At 31.5% G+C, this 27,241-nt stretch overlaps 1 protein-coding gene across 9 annotated transcripts in view; it reads left to right on the forward strand.

Moving 5' to 3' along the window:
• Window positions 1–27,241, forward strand: part of LOC130440912 (synaptotagmin 1-like) — a 113,465-nt gene that overhangs the window by 12,761 nt on the left and 73,463 nt on the right. For 4 of the 9 annotated variants that reach the window (XM_056774266.1, XM_056774267.1, XM_056774269.1 and 1 more), the window contains exon 1: window positions 4,632–4,879. The exons of 4 other annotated variants lie outside the window; for them this stretch is intronic. The gene's annotated coding sequence lies outside the window, so the exon portion shown is untranslated. Of the gene's footprint in view, window positions 1–4,613; window positions 4,880–27,241 lie in introns of those variants that run through there. One more of the 9 variants, XM_056774273.1, reaches the window with a different exon arrangement.

The raw sequence follows: 27,241 nt of genomic DNA on the forward strand, positions 1-27,241 counted from the left end.
GTATCTTAATTAAGTTTTATGATAACCAAATTCATCTAATTATTTCCGGTCCTAAAACACTTTATCGTAATTTACGTATAGGTCGACCACCTCCAGATAAGTAAAATAACGTTGAAAAAAAAGTATTTTGATGGGAACAAATCAATTATATGACAAAAATTGATTTTCCCAAACGTTTTTTTTTAGATAAGAAACGCGATGGAGTAAGAGTTATGAACGAAAATTGTATTAAGGTTCAAAATACGAAACTTTTTGCTTGCTCAGCATATTAGTCATTAACATTTAAATATTTCGAATTGTGTTGCCGGTTGAGGACTAAAAATAAAACTGAGCAAAAGTATTTTAAAATGCCAACGTTTCGATCCTTCAATTGATCTTTATCAAGGCTTCAACATTCGAGGTTCCTCTGTGTTGTCCATAGATTTGAAAAGATCGAAACATTGACATTTTAAGAAATTCTTAGACAGTTTTATTTTGAGCTCTCAACCCGCACCACCCACCGCAATTATATACTAGGAAGGATAATAAAATTAAGAATGACATCTTCACCTGATTTCTCCAAATCTATCGACAATACATATGGCACAGAGGTAATTCTAATGATGAAGTCTTAATAAAGATCAAATGAATGATCGAAACGTTGGCATTTTGAAAAACTCTTAGAACCCCGCAACACCATTCAAAATAACATACCAGGAAGGACAATATTAAGGATGATATTTAAATATATGTCAAGTCGCACCAAAGCAGCGCTTCGATTCTATGATTATACAGGTTTGCCACCTGATCGTGAAACCAATTAGTTATAGTTTCTTCAGCTTTCCAGCATTTGTTTAGCGTTTTTCCACGAAGAAACATGATTTCGGAACAGATGGAGTTCGGAATGAAATTCAGTATTTATTGTCTTTCCTAAAAAGTTTAACAGGAAAATGAATTTCCGGTTGTAAGCGGACCGTGATCATAATTTTTCATATTTGCTTGAATTTTCCGGGTCCTGTTGGAGAATTTAATCGTTGTCATCCTTTGACAATAGTCAAAATTTCAGCAGGACGAGCTTTTTTCGCATAAAAGACCAAATTAGTGAATGAAATTATTGTTCTTTTGAAATAGATACATTCAATTATAGACCGGTGAGATCTTTTACATACCCGAGAATTCTTTTGGGATTGAATTTAACATTATTATATTTCGTTACACGATAGGTATATCGCCAAATATTTTTTCTTTCAAACAGACTGTGAATTGGACCGAAATCTAAAAAGTATGATGGATGTTAACGTTGCACCATCCCCTAATCTACCTGGAGTTGTTTGACAATATTTGTCTGTCTGAGGGCGACTATTGTCAAGAACAGAAAACCAACACTTTATAGAATACAACGAGATGCTTCATGTAATGTTTCAAAATTCAAATGTATACTGTAGCATTAATTGTTGTTCCTCCATGTCGAAATTCTTTGTGAATGATTCCTTGAATGAAAGTTAGAAAAATGCAAAGAGCATTAATTTTGATTCTTGAAATTTCTGTTCCGAAATTATCGATTGCGGGGATGCTGATGAACATAAAATCGTTCTGTTCTAGGGTTTTATCATATAGAAAGTTCAAGAAATTTAGTATCATCCGCCGTAAATCTGCAGTTGTTATGCAAACAGTTGACCTTTCTTGAGTAATTTCTTCACTTTCTAATTATTTTCATTACCTTTCCAATATTTTTATGACCTTCTCGAAAAGGTCGAACCAATTGTACGCAGTTATAATTCTTCTCCAATATCAATTGCAGAAAACAGTTATGGGAGGAACAATCAATATTTTATAAATAAGCATGGCACTCATACCAAATTAAGAAATGAAAAATAATGTTTATTACCCGTATAAAATTCGGTAAACACCTAACGAACCGTCAGCCAACTTGGTCTCATCATCTCCACTGTTTACCAATGAAAACATAAATACATTTCTATTAACCGAAGCTATCGGAAGAAGCGTATTTACACAATTTCTCGAAATATTACTGCGATAAGCAGTGGCGTGGCTTGGTGAGATTCATTTAATTCATAAATTTCTTCAAATAAATAGAAATATGGCGTTGTTTAGATCAAGGGCAAATGAAGACTATAAAATTGCACAGTATAGTGAGAATAAAGATAGGTATGAATTTAATAATAAAGATTTATATATACAAACACAGCAAATTATTGTAAATATAGTCGAATGCTTAAAAAAGAAAAATATTTAGCAATCTGATAATGCAATCATAATAATAATTGCTGGATTAACTAGAGTAAATAAATTTTCTATTCATCGAGTAGTCACGAAAGGGGTTGCTGTGAATCATTCACAGAACCGTAAAACATGTAAAGAAAAACAGAAATCAGATAACAAAGGTATTCAAGATTTTATACAATTTATAGATTATATAAGGAGAACAGGTAGATGAAACATGGTTTGACAGTCACGATGTGGTAAATTTCGGTTGGGTTGACAACAGTAAAAATTGCTGTTTGAATGGCCCATGTTCTAAAGGGAAACGCATTATAATAGTATGCGCTGGAAGCAAAGACGGTTTCGGGCCTAATGCTTCATTAATATCTGCTAAAAAAATTGAAAACTGTGCAACTAATGATCGTGAAGATATGACAGCAGAATTATTTGAAGGTATTTAATGAACAGCTTTAATCAAACATGCTACCAGTCAGGAATCGTTATGGGCAACGCATCCTACCACTCGCGGCAAGATACCAAATAGCAGTCGTAACAAAGCTCAAATTTTAGCATTTATGTCTGGAAAATATATTTATATTCCTGGCAGCGATCGTTAAAAGGGCTAAACAAACAAAGAATTGCTTACTGTTATTATTAAAGGTCTGAAATTAGAGAGAATTTATTATATTGACAAGCTGTGCAAAGAACAGGGTCATACTCTCCTCAGACTACCTTCTTAAAATTGCATATTTAACCCTATAGAGTTAATATTGGCGAAAGTAAAATTAGAATTACCAAAATGTAATCAGTCTCCAGCACTGTGTAAAGGGGTTGTGGAGCTCGTAAAGAAAATTCTAGCAGCAGACCGCCAAGAGCTTGAATTGAAATGTTTTATTTTATTTGCTAAGAATTTATTTACCTTCATGGTTTTTACTTTAAAATTTCGTTTTCCAGAGAAAATAACGAATGAGGTACAAAAAGGACTCAGTTCACGTCTGGTACTCTGTTTAAATCAAACTCCCTTACAGGCAGGTACATGTTACATGCCTATTTACGTTTTATACTTTAATATTCAGTTGTAGCAAGTTAACGAGATATAATAATGATTGTTTCCAAGTTTCAAGAGGGACTACAATTAAGAGTCTGTCGAAATAACGGCGTATAATGCCGTCCAATTTATGATGATTCGATTGCCTTTCAACAAATACTTTCTCGCATAAGATATTCAAATTTTAAAAAAAAATTATTAAAATAATAAATTTATAAAATAAAGTATCCACACCTATGGTAGATCAAACAAAATTGTCGGCAAGAGTTTTTATAATCTGCAATTGATATTGGAAGAATTATACCATGGACAGTAAATTATCTTAGTGAACAGGTACAGGTATGACATTTTTCTATATTGGTGTTTTACCGAGTTTCAAGAAACAAGTTTTATTGGTGTTTGTTATCAGCTACGAACCATTTCACTAAAAGCACTTTCCAAAACCAATTTTACACCCAACACAAACGACGTCAACTGATCAACAGTGGAGTTATAACATAGTCAACATCTATAAAGCTATGTAAGAGCTCGATTTTATTAAGAGAGTTTAGCTACATCGGCAATTCGGGCTTTATTATCCCAGCTTCATTTTTAGCAGGATCTCACAATTATGAAGAATTTCAAGGGCGGAACATGTTTAAATCCAAAAGTTTTGATGGTACAAATATAAAATATAACAAATGAAATATTACGAACACTAGGTCAAGATATTTAATAGGTGAAGAAGCTATCAGGAAATGGTAGTTCTGATAAAATGTATGTGGGAATAGTCCTAGGTCATTGAAGTATATACCCAATATTTGGAATAAATGAATTTGTCCATTCACTACTTCAATTTGATTTTATTTATGAAGTGGGGCTTAATTTTCTTATACTCGCTGTCTGCCGTTGCACGGTCATAGGATATCCTGGATTTCTGGTAGGCGACGGTGATATCAAGCATCAGAAGTAAAATCAGGCACCAGGATTCATCCCAATCATTTCTAAATGAATCTCATCTGTAATAGATATTTTAGCCTAAAGTTACTGTTTTTCTTTCACAGGCCTATATGTGTTATATTTTTTTATACACAATTAATTCGAATTTCTTCTCATTTCATTTTTCAATAATAAATATATTATTACTTTCGAGAAGAATCTGAGAGCCAGTTGTATATACTATCACTAAATATATGTTAGGACAAATAATGCTTTCTAAGAAAAACATTCCAACCAGTGAGAAAACCATTTGAAAAAAAAACCTTATTTTATTTGAGTTGAGAATGAATTAATTCCAAAATTAAATGTATTTACGCATGTCTTTGATACTAGATATAAATCCTGGTATAAAATATTAAGACCAAGAGATTTTTTTTACCGTACCAAACGATTTTATCAATATTCGTGACAACAAAGTTTTATACTTCCTCGGAAAACGAATAGTATACTTTAGCGATTAGTATTTTCAAAAAACGTTACATCGTTCATATCAGTATATGGTGGTTTGCGTGATACTGTTTATTATTCTACATACAATTTTTAAATTTAATGTTCAGTGAGTGTTTAGTTTTAGTAGTGAATAAATGTTTAAGTGAATGTTTAAGTTGATCGCTATGTTCTTTTTCAAGGCTAAAAATGCATTTCTATTTTGTGAGTATTTTAGGATTAATTCATGATACCATATTCGTTCATATAACTCTATTAAATCTTTTAAAATCCTATATTATGTTAAATACCTAACAAATCATCACTATTATTAATATCATACCTGATAACTCAGAATGTAACATGTTTATACATATAGCCTTCCCAATATGCGAAGAATATATTGTAAGTTTCATATATATTACAGGTATATATTACAGGTATAATCATGTTTAATCTTCTGTGTAAACTCTCGTTATATACAAAAAATATTCCTTGAATACTGATACTCGCATGAATATACATAGTATATACTTGACATGTGAGTAGAGATTATATTATTTCGGGAATACATATCGTTTCAACATAAATTATACATAAGGTTTCGATACATTTATGTATATTTTATAATATATACATATATACCTGTTCTAAAGACATAAAAGTGGATTGTTCTACAAGACATCCAAGACATATAATGGTTATAACTGTGTAATGTCTTCATTATCCTATATATATATATAAAAAATTTTGGGTATTAGTACTAGAGTTTCTTATTTTGACCAAAATTCTTTTGGTCGCTTTTTATTTTATATATTTCTTATTAAAAAACTGTTATAAACCGAACATCATTCTCCTAAGTCATAATTGATTTCAAAAACACAAAAATATCAACTCAAGATAAAAATTATCAAAACTCAAGAATCAAAGAAATGATCTTCATAAAACAAAATAAATCATCAGTTAACGATAAGCAAAACATAAAAAAACCTTAAAATTTCAACATAAATTCTATTTCATATTTTATCCAATGTATATCACATTTTTCAATATTTTTTAAGCATTCTAATTAGATATATTTCTAGTAAGAATCGAAACTTCAAGATAAAATGAAATCCAAATAAAAATTAACCCAAGAGCTCAAGAAGTTTTAATATTAGGAATGTGGCAAAATTAAACACTAAAGTGTACTAACTTTTATATATTCCCAGCTTTGACTTTTGGCGGTTTTAAATTGTGTAATTTCTTGTAAAAACATTAAATTCGTAGATTTCATGATTCAATATTAAAATTTACGCTTGATAGAAATACTGATTGAATTATTTCATGGTTAATGGTATTCAAAAAAAATTTCGGGGAATATTGATTGATTGAAATATTTCAATTTAAATTTTATGGTCGATGGTACCCAAAAAACATTCTGAGTGGAGTGGGTAGTAAAGTAAATTTTTAGGTTTTTACGTGATACGTACACATTATATTTGGATTCCTTTTTCACAATGAAATTATCTAACTGATCCAAACCAAGATCATTTCCCTCTATAGGCTAGGTGTGGTTGATGACAATAATTCTGAAGAATTTACAGAATACATTCCCTTTGGAATTGTAAAATGTCTAGGCTAGAAACTAACCTTATCGACTCTGCAATACCCATTCTTGGACCATAGAAACTTTTATGGCCCCAAAAATTAATTTATAAATTATTTATTTTCCTTGTATAAGTAAATTGTTAGGCTTTTACATGATACGTACACTTTATATTTGGATTCCCTTTTCACAATGAAATTATCTAACCGATACAAACCAAGCTCGTTTCCCTTTATGGGCTAGGTGTGGTTAATGACAATAATTCTGAGTGTACAGAGTACATTTCCTTTGAAATTGCCAAAGAGCTATGTTAGAACCTAACCGACTATGCAATGCTCATCCTTGGACCACTAAAACCTTTATGACCCAAAAAAAGTTCAGATTTTGGGTCCCCAAAGCACAATTTATTAACGACATCATCATCATTTCATCAGACCATATTCAATTTCCCAATGGAAATCATTTGACATTTATCCCTTACTACTCACAGGAATTTGTTAGATTTATTCGAGTTATAGCTTAAATATATCAAGAAGGTAATTTATTTCTGACATATTTTCCTTGTAAAATTGAATTCGGTCTGTAGATAATAGAGATATAGCAAAATGGAAAATTTTATCAATTTCTCCTGAACAAAACAGAACTTTTGTAGCTTCAAAATCTAAATATAATTTTTTTACCACTGTAAAAGAACAGATTCATGAATATAGAAATTATAGCTCCGTAAGAAAGAAAATAACTCTCCTTTTTCCACGATTATATCAAGCAGATAAGTGGCCTTTCACTTTGAGTCACATAATATTGTCAACTAAACCAACTGTTCATTTTTCACATTCACGTGATCTACATATTATTCAAAACCCACTTTTTTGCAATAAATTGCAATAATTCATTTAATAAACACGTTGTTACTACTCCTGTCCCTTTAGGAATTAAGAAAGCTATGTAACTTCAACATGTATCTAGTGGCCAGTCTAGTAAACTACAATTTACTGCCTCAACTTCCATACCTGATAAGGTTCCGTCCGATTACTTTCAGTTCATAAACTCAAAAAATGGTTTGGTGGAAAGTCATTTCAAACAAATGATGGCATAGATAAACATGTATTTGTTGGATCCTCGGAAAGATAATATTTTTGATAATTTAATAATTATGCGATTTCAGTCACTACGTGTTGAGGAGAGATCAATGTTCGACATCATAGAAGGTCGCAATTATCAAGATACCGTCTCGAGCAAGCGCAAATGTGAGCATATACTTTTTAATAGGGAAAAGGAGAATGTTCAACCACGCCATTTCAATGTCAGCCGGCCTAACGATCCTTCTATCGCTACCTTTTATCTTCATAGACCAGAGTCGATAATTTTTTAAGCTAAAAAATAAATAGTAGGATGAAACCCATTGAAAAAGAAGATAAAAAATGAAAGGGAATTTCACACTTCAATTAATTATTTTCATGAATGTAATAGAGAATATCATGTTTCTCGTTTAATGCAAAATTTCAATAAATATCTGAAAATTGTAAATAATGATTGAATAAAATTTTAAGATGTAAGTTTTTTTGTTATTTCTGAGAAAATATACCATGGTGATGGTAAAATTTTTTTACGCCATCAGAAAGTAAAGATTTCGACGAACGAAAAAATCGCCGACTTCTTTAAAAAGCTGATATTTTGACAGAAGAACTTTCGATTGAAAATTAAGGGTACTTAACTAATAAGTATTCTAAATCAAATAAACTAAAGTGAGTTTGGGGTTCTTACTAAGTTTCGTGCAAAAAATTGTTTGTGAAAGGTAAAATAAATAAACCAAAAACTTTGTTATTTCTATTTTTCATATAAATTGAGATGTGAATACAAAAGTTGTAGAACTTTTAAATAATTTTTTCACTGGGTTTCATCCTACTATTTTTCTCATATTTTATCATTTTTAAAGACTTCTACCCTAGACTATTAGTGTATATTAATGTTTTGTATGGTTTTCCATTGTATCAAATAAACACGGCAGTTTAATCGGAATCATAAATATTTTGAATGGCGTGAGTGAGCATTAGGATAAAACACAAAAGAGGTTTACTCCGAATATAATTTAAAAAAATTAAATCTGCTTCATAAAAAGAGCAAAATAGGTTCCCATATATGTGAACATGCCCAACTATTCTTTATAACCTTACGTTATCCTAATTTAAATTACACACTAAGTCATTTCATCTTAATATTCACTACACATTATTATAGATTTTAATATCTTCTAGTGTGTTGTTGTTCGTGTTTTTTGTAGATTTTTGTTCACTTCATTGAAATTTCATACTTTTTACTCCCTTTCTAAAATTCTAAAATTCTAAATTCTAAAACCAGGGGTAATTGGAGTATGACCGAGTCTTAGTTTCGATAGTTTAATTTGCCATCTATATGTCAATAGTAGTTGATCTATCAATTTGGTTCGCTACTCCGTTTTATTTGGATCTTTCCCTAATTTAATTTCTTGATAATTTTGTCAATTTCACTGTTAATATGTATTTTAAGATGTTTCTATTTCTTCATGGGCAGCTGTAACAGCTATCTAATTGCCGTCGATTCCAACATGCGAAGAAACAAAGTGTTACGTTTAGTACTATCGTTGATTTTATGACGTTTAGTAAATCAGAGCAGTAGTTCGGTTTTGGGTTACTCATTATGTAAACTACAGCTTATTGTATATTTCATCTGCCTATATATTACACTCTTCTGATAGCCGAAAATTTGGTGTCAGTTGCGACAACCACTGATGAGCCCAATGAACGATTATCTACAATTTTTGAGTCAATGATCAGAACTTTTAATGATTTGTATATTTCTGGTGTATCCATTTGACGACTTTAATGCATTATCGTTAGAGTTTGCTATTTTCCTAAAAACACGTGATTTTTCAATTTCTGAGGCATCCACGAAATTTTCTTGAATTCTACTCACATGAATATAAAGAAAGGCTATTATTATGCTACGAATGAACCTATTTAATTTGTGTCACATATTTCGATATTCCTCATTCTACAGCAATTCAAGAGAGCAATTCTTTATAGAGTAATGTTACTACAAAAAAGCACTGATCATAATGCAAAAGATGTATGTGACCCTGCTTTTACAGATAAGATAGTCTTTACCGAGGCAGATATTTGACTTATACTAATTGTAAACGGATGCAAGAATGTAACTCACCCCACACTGCGTGCGCATCTAACTTATCGTTGAAATGTCCTCAACACGTTGCATCTAGGGAAGCTCATCCAAAAAAAAGTAACGATATTTTTCTCGATATCGTAGTGTTATATCGATATGTCGTAAGGAATTGTCAGCCGTTTTAACATTTTTTTGACATTGCTTGCATTTGGTAGTTTTCCCGTTAAATTTTTCAATATATTCACAAAAAATATCGTAATTTCTGAAAAAAAAGAGAGCACCAACACTCATAATTACACTGTCTGATGCGCGTTTCGATAACCAAGTTATCGTCTTCAGAGACTGAAAGTAAACATAAATCTAATTACTTGACTTACCTATTTTATACTAAATTTTCCCACCAATAAAAATGCTTATGCGAAAATAAATTTCAGCGGGAAAAACTCCTTGGCGAGAATGCATTCCTTGACTAATGAACTATGGAGGGTCTGTAAGGCATTGGCGCTTTGTCCCTATTTAAGTAACTCTTCCATCTAGCAATTTCAATGCTTTCGAATGCATCCAACAATTTATTATTGTATAAATTTCTTAACAATTTGACATTATTAATATTTATGTCATGATTGTCTCTGGCAGCGTGATCGGCAATACCTGGTTGTCCGGTCCGTCCATATTCCAATGAGCTACGAGAATATATTGAAATATTCTTAGCCTACTATAGACCAAACAAAATTTCAATGTCAAAATATTTTATTACTCAACATATTCTCCTCTTAATTGGATACATTTATTACATCGAACCCGCAACGTCTCTAGACCTTTAAAAAAAATCCTTCTTCTTGCTTTGCAAATCAGACGTCCACAGCTTTTTTTACCTCCTCGTTGGAAGAAAATTCACGACCTTTTAAACTTTTTTTCAGTTGATGAATAAGATGATAGTAGGACGGAGCCAAATCTGGTGAATAAGGGGGGTGTTCTAGTAATCCCCAGACCATAAATTCCGAATTTTTTTATAGCAACATGAGATTTGTATGCAGGGACGTTGCCTGCAAAAACAAAAAACAAAACACCTTTGGATAGATTTCCGCGTCTTTTCTCTTTAATTTTCTCCAGTAGAGTTGTCAGTAATATCGAACAGTAATCACCAGTTATTGTTCTACCCTTATCCAACAAATCAATCATGGTTACTCCATGGAAATCCCAAAAAACTGAAGCAAGATCTTTACCAGCAGATTTTTCCATTCCATCGATTGCAGCTTTGTTTCTGGATCGAAGAAATGTACTCAAGTCTCATCCATAGTAACAATTCGCTTTAAGAAGTCTACATCGTTTTGCACGCTTTTGGTCAACATTCAAACATTTGGGAATCCATTTCTGATGGATTTTCGGGAACTGACACAGAAACTGGCCTTTCCGATCGGTCATCATCTTCAATAGAAATTTTACCTCTTTTTAAACTTGCAGTCCAATTTTTCACGGTCGCATTCGAAGGACATTGATCACCAAGGGTATTATGCGTATCTTCGTAAATCTGCTTACCTCTTAACCCTTTTAAATACAGGTACCTGATAATGGCTCAATACTCCAATTTTGCGATTGTCACAATTTCGGTGGATATCTTTTTTCTTTTAATTTATTGAGTAACTCTGGTTTACTTTTTTGAGGTCAAACTTTACACTTACACTTCTAATAAGTAATTGTTCGTTGCTATGGTAACGCAATATTTTGTTTATGCATGGAATTGGTATAGGCTAACTAGATACCAATACATCCTCGTATGTGTCCTTTAAACCGAACAATGACGGATCTCTTAGTCTACCAATATACCGATCTTTTCCTAATTTGGTAGTTTATCCTTAGGATTGCCCAACAATTCTTTTAATGTATTGTTGGATTTTTAAATCAATTTAAAACCCACTCTGCTAAATATTCGTTCCAATCGTTTTTCATACAGAGGATTGGAAGGTATCACAGCAAATTTTCCATATTTTTCATTTTGGGTTTAGAAAGTTTAGTATAAAACAGGTAAGCCAAGTCATCATTCCAGTTTACCTTCAGTCTCTGAAGACGATAACTTGGTTATCGAAACGCGTGTCAGATAGTGTAATTGCAAGTTTTGGTGTAGTGGTGGTGTAAACACTGTATTCAGTATGGATATCCCCAACGGTTTCAGAAATCCTAGCTTAGTGTTAGAAATCCAAAGAGAAACAGTTACAAACATAATGAAATAAGTCCATCAAATAATCTATATTAATCGACTATGTCGCATCTCCAATACTTTTGAAACTAAAAACAAAATAGGCAATTTACCACGTAATAATTAAAACTACATATTAGGGAATTTCATATATACTAAAACATTCAATTATTCATTATTTTATACTAATGAATAGTAATATTTATCTTTAAAATCGCGTTAAACTTACTTTTTGCATTTTGTACTGAGAACGAAGCGAGTAAAGAATCACTTACAACAAACAAAACAAACCACAAATTAATTAAAGTTATAAAATGAAGCCACAGATCCACAGACACATAATACAGATATTACAGATTATAAATTAGGTACTACTAGTGCTGCCCTTGCGGAAAGAGTAGAAGAATTTTGATTCTGCGTTTTATTATTGGGAATAAATTAATTACAGGTATAAATCATTTCATAACAAAAGCAATGGAATGTGGCTTCAATTTCTCACGATATATGATATATTAAATAAAAGATAATTATATTCATAAATCGATACTAGATGATAAAATAATATCGGAATGATGCGATATATCGCGAACAAATATCGATATTTTCAAAAATATCGATATATATTGTGCACTCCTAGTTTCGTCAGTCTTATTGTTGGTATACAAAGTACACCACGCGTTATGTAAGTATATTTTGATAACCTAATATATTATTTTGCTTGCAGAAAAAAAATTTTAGATTTATAATAGTATTTCTAGATATATTTTAAAATACAGTAAATCATTTTTAGGTATCGGGTACTCGTGAAAAACCAAAATCGTCTTACCGAAAATGAGATCGAGCTCAGGCTATATGTGATGAACCTGAGGATGAAGATGAAGTTGAAAGATCAGATACCTTTGACGATGAGCTTATACAGGAAAGTGATCATAACACAGAGTCGGAGCAAGAACTAAGTGTAGGCGAAGAAATAGAGGAAGAAAGCGAAATCACAGAAGAATATTTTTTGGGTGAACGTGGAATAAAAATCCACTTACTAGTAAATATAGCAAAAATTTTCCCTCTCATTAAAAGTTTTGCAAAATATATTACTGATAAAAAAAGTGGTTTTGAAATGTTTTCTATAAATGATATTATGCAAAATATTGTCGAATGTACAAATATGGAAATCAAAAAGTTTAGAGTAAATTACGAGATGCAAAAAATACAACAACAAATGAAGAGCTGGCTTTTATTATACTATTTCTAGATGGAGCTGAAAAGCAAAACCATAGATATTTTCTTGAACTTTGGACAACAGATGGCATATAATCAGAAATCTTTCGAAGTTGCATGAACTGCAATCGATTTTCATTTCAAATATAACAGAAAAGGAAGAAAATCAATCGACAAGCTTGCTGCAGTTAGATTCACACTTGATCGTTTTATAGAAAACTGCAAAAATAATTATAGTTAGACGCATAAGCTACAATAAATGAAATGCTGATTCCCTTTAGAGGACGATGTAGCTTCAGTATATACCCAATAAAGCGGCGAAATATGGCCTAAAAGTGTTGTATTGTGCCACTATAAATTTTTTAAGTAAGTTTGGAGGTTTATTGTGGTCAACAACCAGAAGGTCCATCGTTTGCTGCAACCATGGAAAGGAAAGAATAGAAATTTGACATGCGGCAATTGGTATGCAAGCTACCCTTTAGCTGTGAATCTTTTAACAGATAAAACAAAAATTGTTGGAACAATGATAAATAATAAAAGGAAACTGTCATTTAACCAGTAAAATCAAAAAAGTCGGATGGTTTATCTTTGGGTTTCAAAGAGACGTCACTATTGTGTCAAACGTGCCGAAAAAATAGAGCATTTCTACTATGCATGATGATTCTGCAATTGATCCTGAAACAAATAAGCCGGACTAGAATTCCAATAAAGGAAGAGTGAATATAATGGATGAAATGTGTAGTACGTAATCTGTGTCCAGGAGAACAAGAAGGTGGCCACTGGCTGTTAAACTGTTAAACATAGCAAATTTTATATAACGCGACGCACATTAATGAGATCCAAAAAGAGCGGCTTGAAGATGAACCACCAGAAAAAACACCGGGAAGGTGTTTTCCTGCAGAAGGCATAAAAATAGGTTGACAATGATGAAGTATCATTATGTAATAGATCGGTGTGTAAAGAACATGCAAATACTGTAATTAATTGTCTAGAATACAACAATAACAGAGACATCACAGATGAAATTTAGTGTCTTCTTCTTCTTCTTGTAGTAGGACGAGGTCCTGTCAGGTCTGTCATCTGCCCTCTTGTGACGCCGATGTCCAGCTATCGTACCAGCGTTTTGAGGGCCTACCGATTGGCCGTCTTGTGTCTGGTTTCTGTGTTTTGGCCCATTTGGCAATCCGTTCTGGAGCCATTCGTTCTACATGGTCTCTCCATTGTCGGCGTCTTGCTCTAACTAACGACATCTTGTACTCCCAGTTCTCTTAAGGTATCTGTGTTGGGTATTCTATCGTGGAGTGTGGTACCCTTTATTGTTCGTAATATCGAACAATAAAGGGTATTCGAAATTTAGTGTGTAGATGTAATAAGGTGTGATACGTAAGGTATAATTTGTGTAAAATTGCAAATTTAGTAGTTTTTTTTTATTTGTTCAAAGTTTTTTCATTAGTTTTTATAAAAACTTTTGTTGAGTAAAACTTATAGCGTATGTATTTGTTCTAATTTACCTCATTTTCATCTATTGTGTTGGTGGTGTACAAAATACACCACGCGTGTACTTGTGTTGAAATATTAATCGCGTGTTGTTCAAGGTTGAAATGTTTAGGTTTGGGCAGAAATTGCCAATATTGTTAAAGGAGGAAAACTAATTGGATTAATCGGTAATCAAATAATTCATGCAAATAGAAATTCAATTGATAACTTAATTTTCCAATTCTTAGACCTTTAGGGGAAATAGAATACTGATAACAACAATCCGTGAAAACCAGCTTTTCGTAATAGACTAATAGACTATATATTTGAAAGTTTTCGTTAACTATTTTCTTTCAAAATATTAAAGTTCTGTTACCTTATAGTGAGTCCACACGATACAGACTTTTAATAGTACTATTTCAAGCAATTCAAGCAATCTTATTTGAAGTATAAATTATGCAAACTTGTATTAGTTTAGTATAGTTTCTTGATTAGTTAGATTAGCATACGTTTTTGTCAAATTTATATTGATCGTGACTGCCATATTATTTGAAGGAGCGGCCCAAAAATAGTTCTAGTCGCTGATAGTCGACAAGCAGCATTACAGGAAAAAAGGATTACTATCTAGTTGCAATTTTGGGTACTATGTGTAGAGGCCGACAAACATTAGTTAAGTAATCTAAAACGACGCTTCTTCACAGCAGCGCATCATCATCAATTACTTATTTATTATTATGAACTCTAGCCTCGTTAAGTTAGAAATTTGTCTGTCTGTAAGTTTTATAGATTCCACTTCAACCACATTAAAGTATCGTCTTCAATTATTTATTATCAATGTGACAGTAAGAACTAATTTATAAAGAAGTCTGTTAAACTGATATACTTTGTTCATTCAATTTGATATTCTTCTAGTACGCCAATCAGATTGGTGTAACCATTTGTAACTTTCAATTCTTAGTTGATTCAATTTGATATTCGTCTAATACGCCAGTCAGAGTGGTGTAACTAATTGTAACTTTAAAATTATTAAATCCTCAGTTTGCTAAATAAATTGTTTTTAAAAAGCTTGTATTCCTTGTTTGAAACACGCAAAAATCTATAATAACTTCATCCAACACAATAAATGAAGAGCTGCAGCGGTACGGCACTTCAAACAAGTGTATTTGATATTTACCAATTTGGTGAATACCAGTTGACGAGAAAAAATTGTAGAGATTTGATAAATTGATGATTTCATAAGTATATGTAACTGACAAAAATTTAAATTATTTGTATAGCAAATGTTATAAAATGTCCAATTCTCAATTATTTCATCGTTACAAAAAGTATTATTCAAAAATTTCAAATACGATATCGATTCACAAATAATTAAGTATACTTCTTAATTTATCGCATATTTGTCATAAAATGGTTGATTTTTTATTATTAGTATTTCAAAAATTATGAATAGAAAATTGATAAAAAAATTAAATTTTCATATTATATACCTTATTGAGTACGAATAGATATATTTTTTCTATCGGTATCAATATACAGAGTGCTTCTTAGTTCATGCGTGAAAATTTAGAAGGTGATTGCTCGCATGTAATTAAGATGAGTCTTTCTCATAACAAACTGTCTTTAGTCCAACCCTTTCCTTAAAACGTTGTCACTAAAATTGAATTTTTGTTTATAAAACTTCAGGTGCTAGAAACTAAAACTTTCGTGCACTCGTAAAGGACTAACTACGGGTATTTTTTCAATATTCCTGTTCTAATGTTTGATGACATGAAATTATAACCTGAAATCTTGTTCTATTCAAAAATAATTTTTATTCTTGATTTTTTTCGTAAAACCAATAGTTGCAGAAAAGCGAACATCTTAATTAATATTTTTTTCAATAAATTGAGTGAGAAACAAGAAAGATAAAAAATGCAATACGATCCATAATAAATGCTGAAAATGACCACCTCAATTTTGCTTTTAATTACAAAGTCTTAGCATAGTAAACTGTTGTCACTTCAACTATTAATTGACTGTAAACTCAATGTTTTTTCAAATTGTAATAGACTGATGTCAAACATTGTTGTTGATAGTTACTAATCGAAGTTTATTTGTAAGTTTGTATGCCGTTAATTTTTCGTTATCTGTGTATTTTAACATGTATACAAACGCTGAAATAAGAAATAGAAATGAAAAAATAAGAAAAAACGATAAAAACTATTTTCTTTTGGAAAAAAATTTTTCTTCTAATTGGTTTTTTGTGCTAAATGAGGAGTCTCGACTGATAATGTAGCCACATCCGAAAAACTTTCATTTTGCCTATTAAATTTGACTGTTAAGATGGCAGATAATGTTTTTACCAAAAGTTGCGACTTCTGTGTAATCCAATAATTATTCCCTAGTGAAAATACCCTTTCAGCAGCAGCATTAGTGCCTGGACAACATAAGAAAATTTGTATTTAATCTTTTAAATTTTCATGAGGGATATGTTCAACTCTAAAATGCCGAAAGATTTCTACCCGTCCTTTGTCAAGTTATATTTTCTCACCGTACCATTTTTTCAATATTTCTTCAACTAAAAATTAATTTACTCTTAGAAGAGAAGATATCTTTTACTTCCCTCATTACAAATTCGTCTGCTGAAGAAACTTCTTTCACTTCAATTTAGAAGGGTGCATTTGAAACAATTTGATGCTCTAAATTTCATTATCCATTTTTCGATATATTCATAACAAATTTTTTAAAAATTCATTTTTTATTCCTGCATTGGAATCTTCCAAAACGGTTTATTCTTTAGAATTGGTGGTAAAAGTCCATCATTGAATCTTGTTTTACTAGTACATTGCAGTATGAAGTGAGTAATTTTATGAAACAACAACGCCTGACTATGAATAAAATAAAGCATAGGTTCTGACATATCGTTTTGAAAGAATTTCTTAAAAATTGCAGGACATTTACCAAGGCTTGAAAAATATGAATGTAGTGGATCATATAACTGCAAAAAGCGTTCTAATGCTGGAGTTAAAGCAAGCTATCTTACTTTGGAAGCAGTTTTTTGTATAACACCAGCCACCACAAAATTTTTTCAAACTCGCTTCCCGTACTGTTAAGTGATTGAAATATGAATATATATTTGTAATAAATACTTCCACTTCTATTAAAGTTGAGCTTGATATTGTCTTCAGGCCATTTGATGTAATTTGAGCATTAAAATCAATTCCCAAAATATTTCGTTTCAGAAGATCTTGTAATTGTGTGTTCACATTATTGACACCTTTTACGGGTGCGTCTTTCAAAATAAGTATTCTTGATATCGAAATACCTTACTAAAATTGGATAAAGTTTTATTCCATTGTGATTCGATGCGTCTGATAGAATAGATATATTTTTTAATAATTTAGTAATGTAGTCCACGCTGCGAAAACTTTGATTATGGATTATTGTGTGAAAAGCGAAAATGCTCTTCATAACTGCTAATTTTTTTCATTAGTTCCAAAACTATTCCCTTCAAAAAATTTTGTCATTTTGGATGTTGACGCTACTGTGTTATGAGACGTTTTGTGTACTTTAGTTTCAATGTGTGCCGTTATTGTACTACGTCCATGAATTACAATTGCAAATTCTCTATTGTGCATTTAACCAAGGAGTCATCACTTCGATTTTAACTACAATGGATGGAAACTATTTTTTCAAATTTTCATTTAAATGATTTCTCCTTCATTTGTTATTGTTCATATTTGAATTAATAATCTAAAAATTAGTTGTATATTAGTAATATATTAACTATAACTATAATATTAGTACTTATATTCAACTTCACCTTCACTAGATGAATAAAATAGAATTTTATTTCATTATGTACACCTCAAATCCTGTTAACTTAAACAAAAAGTACGAAATTGTCGGTTTTCTCGTGTCTGATATTTGTCCTGTCCTCTAACATGCCAGAAACGGAGAGTTCGTGAAATTCAAATCACTATCAAAATAATTTTAAATCTTCAATTAAAAAAATTGAAATAAAATAATCTAAAAAAATGTTTTAGAAATTCAAATGAGTATAAAATTATACAAATGAGTATTTTCAGAGTACAGAATTTGGAAAGAGAACGGCTTGCGAAAAAAGAGTACAAAACTCAGTAAATGAGTATAGTAGGTCACCTTAATGGTATGGCAAATGGTAATTCTCGACAAGCTTGATATCTTTATGCTGAAAAATATCGGCAACGATTAACGCCCCATCATTCCGTATTAGCACGTATTGACAACCGCATATCGTAAACAGGAATGTGTAAAAGAAGTTCAACCAACACTGGTCGTTTCTAGACAGTTTTACTAATATCCTTAATATCAGCAAATCATATGTGTAGCGATTTTCAAAATAACATCAGTTATCATCGTTACCACATCCGGGTTCAAGTTTTTTCATCTACAAATTGACGTCAACGAGTTAGATTTTGTGAATGGTTGACACAAGAAACGTAACAAAATCCTCACTTTTCAAATCATTTATTGTTTACGGACCAGTCGTATTTTCAAGAATATTGATTAGAAATTTTCACAATAATCATGTATAGGCAAAATCCTCATGAGATTATAGAGCACTATTTTCAAAATATTTTCCCAGTGAACGTATGAATTGGTATTGTAGAGCCACATTTTCTGGATTAACCATGGAATTTTTCACACCAGTTTTCTCGAAAATAATCTTCCTGGACGACTTGGAGACATCGCACTCAATATCAGACAAAGCATGAATCACGCTAGATGGTGCTCCAGTACACTTCAGTCGGACTGCTAGGTAACATTTAAATGCGATATATCTCAACCATTGGATTAGTCGAAGAGGACCCCAGCATTGGCCTCCTCGATTTCCAGAGTTAAATCCTTGTGATTTCTGTTTATGAGATTACCTCAAATCATTAGTCTACACGAAACCCATAGTTGATATCAAATGATTGAAAAATCGTATTGAAATAGCGTGTGACAACAATATTTGGAAAGGTGGTTACTTCCAGAATTTCTAATAAATCGTATTACATTTCATATATTTACTGTTTATCTCTCAATTTATTAAAAAAATTATGGTTCTGGAAAAAAATTAAGTATAGAATATATTTTCAAATAAAACAAGGACAAGTTATGATTTTATTTCATAAAACTTCTTGAAAAAAGTTTGATATGGAATAAACTAATATACATTATAATGTGACAAAAATATAGAAAAAATACCCGTAGTTAATCCTTTTTGAGTGGACGAAAATTACATAATTTCAAGTTTCTAGCTTTACTGAAATTTTTACTGAAAAAAATGGCACCCCATTTTAGTCACCATCTTTTTAGTTGATATCACGGAAAGGGATGGGCTAAAGAAATTTTGTTATAAGAAAGACCCATCTTAATTTCATTCGAGCAATCACCTCCTCAATTTATGAATTATGGTGCTTATTTTTTTCTCTGCAGCTATTGGTTTTGGAAAAAAAAATCATAATCATAATGTGTGTATTTATCATCTATTATGGTCCAACAGCTATCTTCAGGTTCCCAATCTGTAATTTTGGTAATCGGTAATTTTGAATGCGCGTTACAATATACTATATATATTTACATTTATTTTGTACTGTTATTAATATATTTTCAATAAAGATGACATTTGTATAGAATTTGATACAAAACTTTTCTGTTTCCCTTTAAGTACCTACTTCAAACTATTTCAACATTCGAGAATTATTTTTATATTATTATATATTTATACACATTTAACATGGAATGTTATTGATATAATTCCAATAAATATAGTATTTGTGAAAAATTTTATTAAATACTTTTTGCCTTCTAAATACCTTCGTATTTAAATGCGCCTCGCTAAATATTGCAAACTTTGAGAAATAGCTCAGAATATAAAGGATATTGGCAAACTCTGACATATAGTGATGACCAGACACTCATATGAGATTTGAATCGAAAGTTTTTTCAATAAAAACGGAAAAAATGTAGGCTGATAAATTTTACATTCTCTAGTTTGTCTCTCAAGATAAGCATGTCGATTTACCATAATTGAGTTAGTGATAACAGGCAGTCTTATTTTTAATATATGGCTTATTTAAAATTAAATTTGATTGAATAAATTATTACAATGAAGGGATATGATATTTAAAGCTTTTCTTCTGCAGAACAAAGTCTTCAAGAGCAAGTTAAAACAACGATTTCTTTAAGATATGTGCTTTTGAGATAAAAGTATCCACCTTTAATAACTTTTGTAATACTGGTATTTAGAAAAAATCCAAAAACACGTCAATTTATGTTGGAAGGGGCAAGCATTATGGCTTATTTAAACTTACTGGAAAAGCCACCCCCTCACCCCTAGCAGCATCCCCTTTATTTTTTTAAATGACTTTTCATATTTTTTATGTAAAATTTGGATACTCCTCTTTGAGCTGATTCCAAAAATGTATAATACTTGTAGGTTAAAGTGGTTAGTTTATGAGATAAACAATTTTTCTTTTAAGAGCACAAATTTTACTTATTATTTACTTTCACCTTATTTGCCTGTACTAAAATGGGTTGTACAACAGTTCAAACTCTGTAATCTTTTTAACTGTGCTATTTATTCTACTTAAAAAATCCAAACAACCAAAAACTCTACTTTTTATTAAAGTTTGACATTGTCAACTAGAATTTGTAGTCACTATTGATAGTGTAATTTGATACATTATTTATTTTGTTTCTCTGAAATGGTTTACTCTTTGCAAGAAAGAATTGAAATTGTAGGTTTATACTACCAAAATAATAATTGTGCAAGAGCTGCTGCTAGAATATTTAACGAATTACATGACGGAAGACATGCAACTCATAAGTATGTAATTCAACTGATGGAGAAATTTACCACAACAGGGTCTGTTTGCAATAAAGTGCATAAGCGAGAGGGACTCGTAAATAACGAAGCAATCCAAGTGGCAATTTTAGGGCAAGTCAGCTTAGAGGCTCAACAACCCCAATCGTTGTCAACAATAAGTAGAGCGATCGGTGTTTCATCTTCTACAGTTTTCCGAGTTCTACATAAATTCAAGTACCACCCATACAAAGTTAAGTTGGTGCACGAGTTGAATGAAGATGATTTTGATCGTCGTCTAGAGTTTTGCGAATCAATGACGCAAATTATCAATAACAATCCACAATATTTGCTTTTCTGATGAATGCTCATGGTCATTAAATGGCTTAGTAAGTAGGCATAATTGTAGATATTGGGCTGAAAGTGATCCACATATTATGCGTGAATTCCATACACAACATCCCCAAAAGTTAAACGTTTGGTGTGGTATCCTAGGTGACCACATTGTCGGACCTTTCTTCATCAACGGAAATTTAAATGGTGAATCATATCTTGAGTTACTCAGGGAAGGGGTTGACCCACGTATTACAACAATAATAGAAAATGATGATAACCTTTCCGAAGATTTACTGGTATTTCAACAAGACGGAGCTCCCCCACACTATGCTATGCCTGTCCGACAATTTTTAAACGAAACATTCCCCGCTCGTTGGTTAGGTAGAAGGGGGCAGATGATGGAGTGGCCACCTAGGTCACCGGATTTAACACCCCTAGACTTCTTTTTATGGGGGTATTCAAAAACAAAAGTTTATGCTACCCAACCAGAATCTCTGGATGATTTACGAGAGAGGATAGAAAATGAATGTCGACAATTAAATCCAGCCGTATTAAGCAATGTCAGAGAGGCATTTCAAAATAGATTATACCATTGTATGGAAGTGAATGGTACTCATTTTGAACACTTATTGTAACTTCATAATAAATAGCACAGTTAAAAAGATTAAAGAGTTTGAACTGTTGTACAACCCATTTTAGTACAGGCAAATAAGGTGAAAGTAAATAATAAGTAAAATTTGTGCTCTTAAAAGAAAAATTGTTTATCTCATAAACTAACCACTTTAACCTACAAGTATTACACATTTTTGAAATCAGCTCAAAGAGGAGTATCCAAATTTTACATAAAAAATATGAAAAGTAATTTAAAAAAATAAAGGGGATGCTGCTAGGGGTGTGGGAGTGGCTTTTCCAGTAAGTTTAAATAAGCCATAATGCTTGCCCCTTCCAACATAAATTGACGTGTTTTTGGATTTTTTCTAAATACCAGTATTACAAAAGTTATCAAAGGTGGATACTTTTATCTGAAAAGCACTGTATAATAATAAGTCTCGAAATGTTGAAATTTTAAAAATTCAGGATAATTCGATTCTAGAACAAAATTAAATGCATAATTTTTTGCTTCTCCATTATTTCTAATTCTTTAGATTATTCTTAGGTCATAATTATGTTGATTTTAAATGAATTTTAAAAAAAACAGATATTTTAAAACATTTCAAGTCATAAAAGTTATTTTGGAATTTCGTCAATATTTCTTCTACCCTTTTTATATAATCTTTGAGTATTTTTTGTTCACTAGTTCTCAATTCGAGGAAAAACACAAAATGTTTTTCCAATAACATTTATTATACACTATGAGAGATAGGATGTTAGTATATCTTTCCCCAGCAATTGTAAACTAAGCGTAAAGAAATATTCCATGAGATCTTTCAAAAATATCACGTCATGTAATCATTCTTCATCGTCTAATTGAGCGTAAGTTAATTCCTTTTTTTTATAAATGCTTTCATCTCATCAAACAAATTCAAAACACTTTCTAATATGCTGTATTTAGATACCTAAAAATATACAAGAAATGTATGTCATTTGGTAGTCCTTTGCGCTGTAATTCTTAAAAAAAATTTTTGGCAAAAGACCAGAACTGCAGAAAATAGGAACACACTAATCAACCTCACCTAGCAAGTCAGAGAATGAGAAGACAAAAACAAAAATGAACCCCCTAACCATTATTCAAGTGTGCTAATGATTATCAAACCGCCGACTATTAACTGTAAAATAAACGAAAAGATTAAAAAGACCAACTTAACAGATTTTCAATTCGATTGGGAGATGGTTCCTAGGCACATGATGCTCAATAAAAGGTGAATGCATCTGCCTCATACTTAGAGAATATTTTCCAAACTACTAACATGGAAAATAATGAATGACAATGATAGGAGGCAATGAAAATTATTGAGACTTGCATTAACCCCAAGGAAGTTTTGGAATACGTCCTAATAACTTGAAAAATATTGCAACAGTTACCAATAAAGGCCATTGTGAAACTCTCAAACCTCATAAATGCACTATTCAGGCTTCAATACGTATCGGTGATGTGGATATCAGCTGAAATGATGATGAGACCCAAACCAGTGCATAAAGTATTCTGTGAGAAGATACTATTGATAATAATATACAGCATACTTGATCAAAACAAAATTATTTCATCCCATTAGTTTGGCTGCCGTACGGGCGCTCCACCACAGATTAAGTACATCGAAAAACAAATATATTATGGACATTTCTTGAAGGAAATCAAATATGCTCAGCTGGTTTACAGACATTTTAAAAGCATTTGATAAAGTGTGGTATAATGGTTCGTTAATGAACATCAGAAAATATTCATCTCCTTATTATGTTCAGCTATAACTGGATGATAAGATAATTCCATATAAGAAATATCTAGCACTACATCTGGATGCAAAACTAAATTGGCAGAAACATATCAATAAGAAAACAGAGGAATTAAAACTCAGTTTTGAAAAACTATGGTTACAAGTAAGAAACTAACAACTTACTATTGAAAATAAGGTGCTAGTATACAAACAAATACTGAAATCTCTATGGTTTACAACTATGGATCTGAAGAAAAGTGAAGCTGCTTGTTTGCAAAAAGTACAAAACCAAATACTGAGGAATATAACTAACGCCCTGTGGTATGTCCGCAATAAAGAGCTCCATGTGAAAAAAGTCAAAGAAGAGATAAAGGAGATCGCTAAAGGTCACGCAGAACGACTTAACCACGTAAACAATGAAATGTTGAAAATTCTCGATAATTAAGACGCAGTCCCTAGGTTCAAACGCACCAAGCCTTTCCGCATATGAACTGGGAACCAAGGTAGAACTAGGAACGCGCTACGCGCGAAAAGACGAAGATTTTTAGGGAATCATCTCAACAATAAATCAATTTTCGAATAAGAATCAATTAAATGTGTTTCCTTCAAAATATCTACGGCTACAAAACAACATAATTTCAATTTCCAATCCACAAACGTACATCAAGAGAATTATGATTGTACCAATAACAAGTCAAATATTGAATGAATATCATATTGAAAAAAACTAAAGCAGAATAGGTAATTATAAACGTAGAATTGGGGAAACCATCAGTTGACTAGGCTGGCGCGCACGGATTAATATTCACATCTACAAACAATTCTTTGCCAAAATTCATTGTACAAACTACTTCGATTTGTTTTTAATCAAGTATAAAATATGTGCAATTCGAAAATTCATTCTTCAAATATAGCGGACGGTCGAAATGATCATTTCCTCTTTTATTAAAAAGTCTTGAGCAATTTCTGGTTTTATATGAACTTTCCATCTATGAAACATCAAATATAAATAAATTTATAGACCAGATCACCATAAAATATACACACCCACACAAAAAATTAGTTTCCTGAACAATAAATTCATTTTGAGCGATTCAACACTACTACAGCAGGGACTAGAAGGTGCGCCCCGGCCTCATTTGTGAATGTTAATGTGAAAAGTGACAGTTATAGACTGAGAGCCAGTGCTCCGAAGACTCACAATATAGTTGCAAACTTCATATTTATGCCATGTATACACTTTCACCTACCGTTGGTGAAATGGGGGTTCACTATTCCCACCAAGGGTTCCTTTGAGCGTGTCTAGAAGTCGAAAGGCATAAATATTGACTTTCAAAACGTAATCACAGCATGTCTGCCGTTTTTATATCTTAAAATATATAATTATTTCTATAGAAAATGTTAATGGCAAACACTTATTCCAGTTCCTACTATATTTTATATTATTTCAAAGCTACTTCAATTTTAAACAAATGTACGTTATTTCAGCCAAACTGAAATTTATATACGATACCTGTCTTATTAATATATACATATATTTACAAATGCAAAAGCAGACCACTTAAAACTTTCGCAGTCGTGCTAATGAACGCATATGATTTCTATTTTTTCACTCCCATTAGCGATGACAGCAATTCAGTATGAATTCATGTAGATAATTTTTGAATATTTTACAATTTATCAATCTTATTTTGAATCATGATAATTTTTTTACAGAAATCAACAAAATGAAGCAACAAAATTTTTTCACTTACAATTATAATGATTTTGATATTTATTTTGTTCCAACAAAACGTACAGCTCGAAATTGAAATATAAAATAAATAAATTTTACGTTGACAAAAAAAATCATAATTCCCTTTAAATAATTTTTTCATTATTCATAATGCCAAGTTTGACTAGATCAATAGCAACAGAATATGTGTCTTGATGATTGAACCACCCATACTAATCCGTCTGTAATGTTGACGGGCATCGTTTATCAGCATTATTCTAAATATTAGATGTTGTTGTTGTTGCCACAATGCATTTCTTCAAATTATACATTTCACAAGTAAATTCTGGATAATATTTAAGATTTCATTAATTCTATCCTCTGTTAAACTATGATCAACAAAAGATGCAAAAGCTCCTGGATAACTAGTGTTTTTCTTCAATAAAGAGGAAGGTCTCTTCTCTCCTTTATTATAAAAGGAAGGATTACAACCACAGTCAGTGAAAGCATGGATGCCAAATAGGCTTCTACACGTTAGTTCGCCTAGATGTTCAGCAATTCCTGTGAGATCTATAATTTACCCATTCCTATCCTATTCCAGATATGTGAAAAAGTATTTTTTCTACGACCGTGCGTTTTAACCCACTTTCCCGCACGCATTTTAGTTTTGAAAGTGTCACTTTCTCGCACTAGTGCGGGAAAGTAAAATTATGCAAATTTTGACCTTATTAGATAGTTTTTCACTTCTGAGATTATAACTATTGTTACTACAGGTAAATAAATATTCCCGAAATAGTCCATCAAATAAAATTTTAACATTTTCTAGCTTTTTGTAGCAATTTTAATTTTTTAAAAATATAAAATAATACAGATATTTTTTATTTAACCATGTAATTGTTACTAAAACGTGAAAGTTGTTCAAAACGTCTTGGAAGTGACCCAATAAGTACAATCTTATTCTAAATCAAACTACATTGAACCGAATCCGATACAATAATATTAATGGATTCATCCGAAGAAGAACTTCCCGAGGCCATTTTGAAAGCTGCAAATAAAACTAATTCCGAGCTGTTACCTGCCAAATGACTTAAAACTGTTGCCGTCACCGCCATCGTCATCTTTATGCAGCCTGCAACCGATGCAATCCTCATCGACGTCATCTACCTTCCAGTTGAAACCAAATTATTCCACTGGACCGACAATTCTTACTAGTCTACAGAATACAACAAATTGTGCTTTCAATATTAATATTTATAATAATTAGTAGTTTTTAGTTACAGTTTTTTATATTGTTATGTTTGTTGGAATAAAATAATTTTAGAAAAATGGGTTGGTATACTTTTTTGTATATATGGTCGTAGAAAAAATAATGTTCCTAACACATGCGTAAAGTGTCTTTCCGCTCCGCGTCGTTCGGGACAACTGCAGTCGCGTGCGGGAAAGACACGCATGTGTTAAGAAAATAACTATTTCAATTTATGCGTATTACCAAGCCTCATCATGAGTCTGAGCTATTAGTTACATCAGAAAAAAAACATGAGTGCTCTCGCCGCGCCCTTATGATATTCGTAGATCGTCTTTATGATAGTTCAAATATATTATTATACTAAGTGAAATCCATTGGAATTTCAAGAAATGTGGATATAAAGGTGTAAAATTCCGTCAAGCACAGTTTTTCTGGAATAGGAGTAAAGATAATTTTGTAAAAATTTTATAGCT

The sequence above is a fragment of the Diorhabda sublineata genome, chromosome 3, assembly GCF_026230105.1.
Source record: "Diorhabda sublineata isolate icDioSubl1.1 chromosome 3, icDioSubl1.1, whole genome shotgun sequence".
Lineage (NCBI taxonomy): Eukaryota > Metazoa > Arthropoda > Insecta > Coleoptera > Chrysomelidae > Diorhabda > Diorhabda sublineata.